The sequence below is a fragment of the Salmo trutta genome, unplaced genomic scaffold (assembly GCF_901001165.1).
Source record: "Salmo trutta unplaced genomic scaffold, fSalTru1.1, whole genome shotgun sequence".
NCBI classification, from domain to species: Eukaryota; Metazoa; Chordata; class Actinopteri; order Salmoniformes; family Salmonidae; genus Salmo; species Salmo trutta.
The window spans coordinates 17,501-26,581 of NW_021823113.1; positions in this window are offsets into that span (position 1 = coordinate 17,501).

Sequence of the window (9,081 nt, forward strand, 5' to 3'; positions counted from 1 at the left end):
GAGAGGGAGGAGGAGGGAGGGAGGGAGGGAGTAAAGAGAGAGAGAGCGATGAGGAGAGAGAGAGAGGAGAGAGCGAGAGAGAGGGAGGGAGGATATAAAGAGAGAGAGGGAGGGATTGATGGATCATGAGAGAACACAGGACCACTGAGAACGAGAGACATCAGACAGAGGAAGGGAGGGAGGGAGGGAGAAGAGAGGAGGGGGGAGGGATGGAGGGATAGGAAGAGAGACAGTGGCCAAAGGAAGACGTACCAAGGGAGAGACAGAGGCAAATGAAGAAAAAGAGACCGAGACAGACAGAGACAGGAACAAAGGAAGATGTCAGACAGACAGAGGGAGAGACAGAACAGACACAGGGACAGAGGAATCAGCCAGAGACAGAGACAGGACAGAGACAGGGACAGGGACAGAGGAATAAGACAGACAGACAGAAATAGGACAGCGACAGAGACCGACAGAAAGAGACAGACAGAGACAGGACAGAGACAGGGACAGAGGAATAAGTCAGACAGACAGAGACAGGACAGAGACAGACAGAGATAGGACAGAGTGGTGAGGAGAGGAGAGGGTAGAGACAGGGGGGGAGGAGGAGAGGGTAGAGACAGAGTGGAGAGGACGAGAGGGTAGAGACAGAGTGGAGAGGAGGAGAGGAGGAGAGGAGAGAAAGGGTGAAGAGGAGGAGAGGATTAGAGGAGGAGAGGAGAGAAGAGGAGGAGAGGAGAGGGTAGAGACAGAGGGGAGAGGAGGAGAGGAGGAGAGGAGGGGTAGAGACAGGGGGAGAGGAGGAGAGGGTAGAGACAGAGGGGAGAGGAGGAGAGGGTAGAGACAGGGTGGACATGATCATTTGCAAGCCCTGCCACATCTGACTGTCAGAACCGGTGTAATAGGACTCCATCTTAGTCCTGTATTAATGTTTTGCCTGTTTGATTGCTTGTTGAAGGTCATAACAGGGATTTCTTAGTGTCCAGAATAATGTCCCGCTCCTTGCAAGTAGCAAATCTACCCTTTAGCTCAGTGTGGATGTTGCCTGTATTCCATGGCTTCTGGTTGGGATATGTACGTACGGTCACTGATGCACTTATTAATGAAGCCGGTGACTGAGGTGATATACTCCTCAATGCCATTGGATGAATCCAAGAACTTATTCCAGTCTGTGTAAAACAGTCCTGTAGTTTAGCATCTGCGTCACCTGACCACTTCCATATTGAGCGAGTCATTGGAACTTCCTGATTTAGTTTTTGTTTGTAAGCAGGAATCAGGAGGATAGAATTATGGTCAAATTTGTCAAATGGAGGGCGAGGGAGAGCTTGGTATGCATCTCTGTGTGTGGAGTAAAGGTTGTCTAGAGTTTTTTTTCCCCTCTGAAATGAAATGCACATGTGAAATGAGGTAAAATGGATTTAAGTTGAAAAGTTTTATAGTCCCTGGCCACTAGGAGCACTGCTTCTGAATAACAATTTTCTTGTTAGCTTATGGCCTTATACAGCTCGTTGAGTGCGGTCTTAGTGCCAGCATCGGTTTGTGGTGGTAAATAGACAGCTATGAAAAATATAGATGAGAACTCTCTTGGTAAATAGTGTGATCTATAGCTTATCATGAGAAACTCTACCTACAAATAGACCGCCACCCTTTGTCTTACCGGAGGCAGCTGTTCTATCTTGCCGATGCAGCGTAAAACCCAGCCTGCTGTACGTTATCCATGTCGTCGTTCAGCAACGACACGGCGAAACATAAGATATTACAGTTTTGAATGTCCCGTTGGTAGGACAGTCTCAAACGGAGCTCTTCCCGTCTATTCTTTAACCCCCCTGTTGTGTTCGTTTCATGCTAATTCATTCTGTGTTTCCCGGTCCAAAATGGCCGCCCCCATTATAGCTGATTATAAATCCATAATAATACATATATAATCACCTAATGTTGTGTTAGATCTTTTTATCAACTTAAGTTCATTTTGAACTTCTATTTGCTATTTATGGCCTGTAGGACTCATTGACCTGAGCTCATACAACTCGTTTTTGAGTAAAAAAAAAGCAGAATGTATGGATTATTTTGACTATAACAAATACTCAGATTAAACATAATGTGCTATTTATCACAGACTACTTTCTCCTCTAATTCATCTACACTGTCAGTTTCCTGGACTCTCTCCTCCTCACCAGTGTCATGATCAAAGATATGATCAAGAGCCCTCACATACAGTTTGGTCATTGCGCTGCCACGGAATGAATTGTGATCAAGGCCTCAAAAAAATATTTATATACCAGAGCTACGAGAAAAGTTCTATATATTATTGAAACAATGTTGTGATTGTTTGGTGGGGGAAAGATCCTATTGGTTCCTGTGTGGGTTGCCATGGAAGCCAAGAAGGGGAGTGAGGTGTGTGTGTGTGTGTGTGTTCACTCAAACACACATGCATGTGATGGCCTGGGAGAGGAAGTGTGTCCATCTGATGAACGGGCATGTGCATGAACTCAATTTTATACACTAATTGTAGTCTCACCCATTCATTTCTAATGACCGGTCATTTTTGACCGGGAACACCACAGATGAACAAAAGTTAAATAAAACACCCAAAATGTAATGAAAATCATCAAAATATATTTGTGTGTTCAGATGCCCTGTGTGGACAAAGCCATGAAACCTTACGACGATCACATTAAATAAACTACATTTTTCAGAGAGAAAACTTGTAAATCTTTCCAATTCGACCGGAGCACTGCAGGAGGGTTATTAATGTATTGCACGTTGGCCAATAGAACAGATGGTAAAGGTAAGTTACCCACCCGGATCTGCGTCTCCTCTCCAATGCAATGACAGGGATTTGGGCCTGTTCCTGAAGCAGCACTAAATCGCCTTAGTATAATATTACTGTTTATGTGACTGCTAAATGACTGTGTATAATATTAATGAACTCCATTGTAGGCCAATGCCTTTAAAAGCTTCTTCACTTCCACGCAACCCGGCCAAAACAGCTATATCATCCATACAACACTATATCACCCACTAATAGCTGGTATAATATATATATATATATATTTAAAATGCTGACCTTTACAGCACAGCCTGAGGTGGTAATCATCAATCATATATACATATCATTGTTTAGCATAAATATATAATTTATATGTTTAGCATAAATATATAATATAGCATGTTTTATTGGTTTGTAACTTATTTTGTACATATTGTCAAGGGGGTGTCCTATGAGCAAGGGGCTGGAGTAACGTTGATATTTGTAAACACTTACGGGTGTCTCTTGAGCAAATCAGGGAAAAGAACGAGAGAGAGAGAGAGAGAGAGAGAGAGAGAACGAGAGAGAGAGAGAGAGAGAGAGAGAGAGAGAGAGAGAGAGAGAGAGAGAGAGAGGATGGAGAAGTGATTCATCTCATCCCCTGGCGTCCAGAACATCGCCCACCTAGCTAACTTGTGAACGTGTGATTTTTCACTCTTCTCTGTTTCACAGGCAGATGCAAAAGCCTGTGTTACACACACACACACACACACACACACACACTCACTCTCAAACACACACACACACACTCTCAAACACAAGCAGACAAACACAGGAAAAAACACACACACACAAACACACACACACACACACACTCACACACTCTCAAACACACACACACACACACTCTCAAACACAAGCAGACACACACAAGAAAAAACACACACACACACACAAACACACAGACAAACACTTGTTTGCTCATAAGGAGGTTGTCATTGGCATAGCTACGATAGTCATGTCTGACACATTGGTGATGAGCGCGCCTTCTCTCTCTATCTGCTCTCTCTCTCAATTCAATTGAGCTAACGTAGGCTAATGCGATTAGCATGAGGTTGTAAGTAAAACGAAAATTTCCCAGGACATAGACATATCTTTTATTGGCAGAAAGCTTAATTTGTTCATCTAACTGCACTGTCCAATTTACAGTAGCTATTACAGTGAAATAATACCATGCTATTGTTTGAGGAGAGTGCATCATTTTGAACATGAAAAGTTATTAATAAATAAATTAGGCACATTTGGGTGGTCTTGACACAAAATTTTGAACAGAATATGCAATGGTTCATTGGATCCGTCTAAAACGTTGCAACATACACTGCTGCCATCTAGTGGCCCAAATCTAAATTGCACCTGGGCTGGAAAAATACATTATGGCCTTATGTCATTTCAAAGATGATGGTACAAAAAAAGAAAAAACTTTATTTTATTTGTATTATCTTTTACCAGATCTATTGTGTTATATTCTACTACATTCCTTTCACATTTCCACAAACTTCTAAGTGTTTCCTTTCAAATGGTACCATTAATATGCACATCCTTGCTTCAGGGCCTGAGCTACAGGCAGTTAGATTTGGGAATGTCATTTCAGGTGAAAATTTAAAAAAAGGGGTGGATCTTTGAGAGGTTATTAAGGGCTTTATTGGCATGGGAAACATATGTTTACATTGCCAATAAAGCAAGTGAAATAGATAATAAGCAAAAGTGAAATAAAAAATAAAAATTAACAGTAAACATTACTCACAAAGTTCCAAAATAGCCAGAATAGAAAGAGGAGTGGGAGGCCCCGGTGCACAACTGAGCAAGAGGTCAAGTACATTAGAGTATCAAGTTTGAGAAACAGACACCTCACAAGTCCTCAACTGGCAGCTTCATTAAATATTACCCACAATACACCAGTCTCAACGTCAACAGTGAAGAGGCGACTCCGGGATGCTGGCCTTCTAGGCAGAGTTCCTCTGTCCAGTGTCTGTGTTCTTTTGCCCGTCTTAATCTTTTATTTTTATTGGCCAGTCTGAGATATGGCTTTTTCTTTGCAACTCTGCCTATAACTTCCATATAACTCAGAGACAGCCTACAGACCAATGTATCAGTAGGCCTAAAACTCAGAGACAGCCTACAGACCAATGTATCAGCAGGCCTAAAACTCAGAGACAGCCTACAGACCAATGTATCAGTAGACCTAAAACTTATCCCAGGTGTTCTGTATGGAATGGTGTTATCCAGGTGTTCTGTTTGGAATGGTGTTATCCCAGGTGTTCTGTATGGAATGGTGTTATCCCAGGTGTTCTGTCTAGAATGGTGTTATCCAGGTGTTCTATATGGAATGGTGTTATCCCAGGTGTTCTGTCTAGAATGGTGTTATCCAGGTGTTCTGTCTAGAACGGTGTTATCCAGGTGTTCTGTCTAGAATGGTGTTATCCAGGTGTTCTGTCTAGAATGGTGTTATCCCAGGTGTTCTGTCTAGAATAGTGTTATCCAGGTGTTCTGTTTGGAATGGTGTTATCCAGGTGTTCTGTCTAGAATGGTGTTATCCAGGTGTTCTGTCTGGAATGGTGTTATCCCAGGTGTTCTGTCTGGAATGGTGTTATCCAGGTGTTCTGTATGGAATGGTGTTATCCAGGTGTTCTGTCTGGAATGGTGTTATCCAGGTGTTCTGTATGGAATGGTGTTATCCCAGGTGTTCTGTCTAGAATGGTGTTATCCAGGTGTTCTGTCTAGAATGGTGTTATCCCAGGTGTTCTGTCTAGAATGGTGTTATCCCAGGTGTTCTGTCTGGAATGGTGTTATCCAGGTGTTCCGTATGGAATGGTGTTATCCAGGTGTTCTGTCTAGAATTGTGTTATCCAGGTGTTCTGTCTAGAATGGTGTTATCCCAGGTGTTCTGTCTAGAATGGTGTTATCCAGGTGTTCGGTTTGGAATGGTGTTATCCCAGGTGTTCTGTCTGGAATGGTGTTATCCAGGTGTTCTGTATGGAATGGTGTTATCCAGGTGTTCTGTCTAGAATGGTGTTATCCAGGTGTTCTGTCTAGAATGGTGTTATCCAGGTGTTCTGTCTGGAATGGTGTTATCCAGGTGTTCTGTCTGGAATGGTGTTATCCAGGTGTTCTGTCTAGAATGGTGTTATCCAGGTGTTCTGTCTGGAATGGTGTTATCCAGGTGTTCTGTTTGGAATGGTGTTATCCAGGTGTTCTGTCTAGAATGGTGTTATCCCAAGTGTTCTGTCTAGAATGGTGTTATCCAGGTGTTCTGTCTGGAAGTGTGTTATCCAGGTGTTCTGTATGGAATGGTGTTATCCAGGTGTTCTGTATGGAATGGTGTTATCCAGGTGTTCTGTCTGGAATGGTGTTATCCCAGGTGTTCTGTATGGAATGGTGTTATCCCAAGTGTTCTGTCTAGAATGGTGTTATCCAGGTGTTCTGTCTAGAATGGTGTTATCCAGGTGTTCTGTCTAGAATGGTGTTATCCAGGTGTTCTGTTTGGAATGGTGTTATCCCAGGTGTTCTGTCTAGAATGGTGTTATCCCAGGTGGTCTGTCTGGAATGGTGTTATCCAGGTGTTCTGTATGGAATGGTGTTATCCAGGTGTTCTGTCTAGAATGGTGTTATCCCAGGTGTTCTGTCTAGAATGGTGTTATCCAGGTGTTCTGTTTGGAATGGTGTTATCCCAGGTGTTCTGTTTGGAATGGTGTTATCCCAGGTGTTCTGTCTGGAATGGTGTCATCCAGGTGTTCTGCATGGAATGGTGTTATCCAGGTGTTCTGTACGGAATGGTGTTATCCAGGTGTTCTGTCTGGAATGGTGTTATCCAGGTGTTCTGTCTGGAATGGTGTTATCCAGGTGTTCTGTCTAGAATGGTGTTATCCAGGTGTTCTGTCTGGAATGGTGTTATCCAGGTGTTCTGTCTAGAATGGTGTTTTCCAGGTGTTCTGTCTAGAATGGTGTTATCCAGGTGTTCTGTCTGGAATGGTGTTATCCCAGGTGTTCTGTCTGGAATGGTGTTATCCAGGTGTTCTGTCTAGAATGGTGTTATCCCAGGTGTTCTGTCTGGAATGGTGTTATCCAGGTGTTCTGTATGGAATGGTGTTATCCAGGTGTTCTGTCTAGAATGGTGTTATCCAGGTGTTCTGTCTAGAATGGTGTTATCCCAGGTGTTCTGTCTAGAATGGTGTTATCCAGGTGTTCTGTTTGGAATGGTGTTATCCCAGGTGTTCTGTCTGGAATGGTGTTATCCAGGTGTTCTGTATGGAATGGTGTTATCCAGGTGTTCTGTCTAGAATGGTGTTATCCAGGTGTTCTGTCTAGAATGGTGTTATCCCAGGTATTCTGTCTAGAATGGTGTTATCCAGGTGTTCTGTTTGGAATGGTGTTATCCCAGGCGTTCTGTCTAGAATGGTGTTATCCAGGTGTTCTGTTTGGAATGGTGTTATCACAGGCGTTCTGTCTAGAATGGTGTTATCCAGGTGTTCTGTCTGGAATGGTGTTATCCAGGTGTTCTGTCTGGAATGGTGTTATCCCAGGTGTTCTGTCTGGAATGGTGTTATCCAGGTGTTCTGTCTGGAATGGTGTTATCCAGGTGTTCTGTCTAGAATGGAGTTATCCAGGTGTTCTGTCTGGAATGGTGTTATCCAGGTGTTCTGTCTGGAATGGTGTTATCCAGGTGTTCTGTCTAGAATGGTGTTATCCAGGTGTTCTGTCTGGAATGGTGTTATCCAGGTGTTCTGTCTAGAATGGTGTTATCCAGGTGTTCTGTCTGGAATGGTGTTATCTAGGTGTTCTGTCTGGAATGGTGTTATCCAGGTGTTCTGTCTAGAATGGTGTTATCCAGGTGTTCTGTATGGAATGGTGTTATCCAGGTGTTCTGTATGGAATGGTGTTATCCAGGTGTTCTGTCTAGAATGGTGTTATCCCAGGTGTTCTGTCTAGAATGGTGTTATCCAGGTGTTCTGTATGGAATGGTGTTATCCCAGGTGTTCTGTCTGGAATGGTGTCATCCAGGGGTTCTGTATGGAATGGTGTCATCCAGGTGTTCTGTCTAGAATGGTGTTATCCAGGTGTTCTGTCTAGAATGGTGTTATCCAGGTGTTCTGTTTGGAATGGTGTTTTCCCAGGTGTTCTGTATGGAATGGTGTTATCCAGGTGTTCTGTCTAGAATGGTGTTATCCAGGTGTTCTGTCTGGAATGGTGTTATCCAGGTGTTCTGTCTGGAATGGTGTTATCCAGGTGTTCTGTCTAGAATGGTGTTTATCCAGGTGTTCTGTCTAGAATGGTGTTATCCAGGTGTTCTGTCTAGAATGGTGTTATCCAGGTGTTCTGTCTGGAATGGTGTTATCCAGGTGTTCTGTCTGGAATGGTGTTATCCAGGTGTTCTGTCTAGAATGGTGTTATCCAGGTGTTCTGTCTGGAATGGTGTTATCCAGGTGTTCTGTCTAGAATGGTGTTATCCAGGTGTTCTGTCTAGAATGGTGTTATCTAGGTGTTCTGTCTGGAATGGTGTTATCCAGGTGTTCTGTATGGAATGGTGTAATCCAGGTGTTCTGTCTAGAATGGTGTTATCCAGGTGTTCTGTCTAGAATGGTGTTATCCAGGTGTTCTGTCTAGAATGGTGTTATCCAGGTGTTCTGTTTGGAATGGTGTTATCCCAGGTGTTCTGTCTGGAATGGTGTTATCCAGGTGTTCTGTATGGAATGGTGTTATCCAGGTGTTCTGTCTAGAATGGTGTTATCCAGGTGTTCTGTCTAGAATGGTGTTATCCAGGTGTTCTGTCTAGAATGGTGTTATCCAGGTGTTCTGTTTGGAATGGTGTTATCCCAGGTGTTCTGTCTAGAATGGTGTTATCCAGGTGTTCTGTTTGGAATGGTGTTATCACAGGCGTTCTGTCTAGAATGGTGTTATCCAGGTGTTCTGTCTGGAATGGTGTTATCCAGGTGTTCTGTCTGGAATGGTGTTATCCCAGGTGTTCTGTCTGGAATGGTGTTATCCAGGTGTTCTGTCTGGAATGGTGTTATCCAGGTGTTCTGTCTAGAATGGAGTTATCCAGGTGTTCTGTCTGGAATGGTGTTATCCAGGTGTTCTGTCTGGAATGGTGTTATCCAGGTGTTCTGTCTAGAATGGTGTTATCCAGGTGTTCTGTCTGGAATGGTGTTATCCAGGTGTTCTGTCTAGAATGGTGTTATCCAGGTGTTCTGTCTGGAATGGTGTTATCAGGTGTTCTGTATGGAATGGTGTTATCCAGGTGTTCTGTCTAGAATGGTGTATCCAGGTGTTCTGTATGGAATGGTGTTATCCAG